This window comes from Clarias gariepinus, chromosome 5 (genome assembly GCF_024256425.1).
Source record: "Clarias gariepinus isolate MV-2021 ecotype Netherlands chromosome 5, CGAR_prim_01v2, whole genome shotgun sequence".
In the NCBI taxonomy this organism is placed as follows: domain Eukaryota; kingdom Metazoa; phylum Chordata; class Actinopteri; order Siluriformes; family Clariidae; genus Clarias; species Clarias gariepinus.
The window spans coordinates 37,156,738-37,158,002 of NC_071104.1; the positions used below are offsets into that span (position 1 = coordinate 37,156,738).

Here is a 1,265-nt window from a genome sequence, read left to right on the forward strand (position 1 = left end):
CAGAGACAACTTCAGCATTTTCCCCAGGCTGGGTTTCACTCCGAGATCTGACTGCAGACACAATGATGGAAGGAAGGTGTTGTGGTGGCTGTCTGATTCCAAAAGTTGCCTCTCTTGAGGAAAAGAGGAAAAAACTTTAGACTACATCTAAGATTTTGGAGCTAGAAAAAACATTATTCACCAAGGAAACTCTAAAGAAAAGGAAAAAAGTAATAAACAACCAAACGAATAAAAACATTTTAAAAACCTTCAGAGGGCTACTTCTCTAAAACCATCCTAACTATTAATTCATGGCATTGTTCCAGACCTTTGTGCACTTATACTGTATGATGGTCACACCGGAATGTGTTATGAAATTTCTGGCGAGTTAAAGAATGCCATACGTGAATGTATGTGAATGATGGACCTGGCCAAGGTGTCCGTTTTAGGAGCGCCTGTGGTTATTCAAAATTGCCCATGGCAGTCTCTAAAGACCTCAAGTCCTCTTCAGCATGAATTTCCACCTTAAACCCAGCATTCCTGGGATAGGCTCAGGATCCTGAGCTGTATAAAGCGGTATAAAGGCCTTATACTTAAGGATAAGGAATATAAGGATATGATGACAGGTGATAGTCTGTTAGTGGTAGTCGGTTAAAGCACTATTTTTAAGCCACTGTTAACTAGAATTGAGTCTGTATGACTGGCCATGACCTTAAAATTAAATGTAAAAAAATAAAAAAATTAGTAATAGAATATAGAGAAACTTAGCTATAAAAACATAGCTATTGAATATATATATATAAAAACTTACCTACTGTTTACAATATAGTAAATATTGAAATATAGAAAATAAAATAAACTATAGAAAACCTTAGCTGTAAACTTTCTTACATTGGGAAAAAATAGATTGTGGTAGAATTGAATAGGAATGTCCACGGAGTGTGCAAATGTGCATGAATGGGGTGCTACGGCCCCGCATATACTAAAATTGGAACGATACAGAGAAGATTAGCATGGCCCCTGCGCAAGGATGACACGCAAAATCGTGAAGCGTTACCATATTTTCCTGACGGGAAATATCACGACCTGGTTCGGGAACAGCACCATGCAGGACAGACGAGCTCTACAGAGGGTGGTGCGATCAGCTGAGCGCATCATCCGCATCGAGCTCCCTGACCTGCACTCGATCTACAACAAGCGGTGCTTGACCAAGGCCAGGAAGATCGTGAAGGACCTCAGCCACCCCAATAACGGACTGTTTACTCTGTTGCGGTCTGGGAAGCGAT

General features: G+C 40.5%; 1 non-coding gene across 1 annotated transcript; it reads left to right on the top strand.

Moving 5' to 3' along the window:
• The first annotated feature begins 939 nt into the window (after nucleotides 1-939).
• Nucleotides 940-1,044, top strand: LOC128524839 (U6 spliceosomal RNA). The gene has a single exon (XR_008360669.1). It is a non-coding gene; the product is annotated as a U6 spliceosomal RNA (small nuclear RNA).
• Nucleotides 1,045-1,265: the final 221 nt, after the last annotated feature.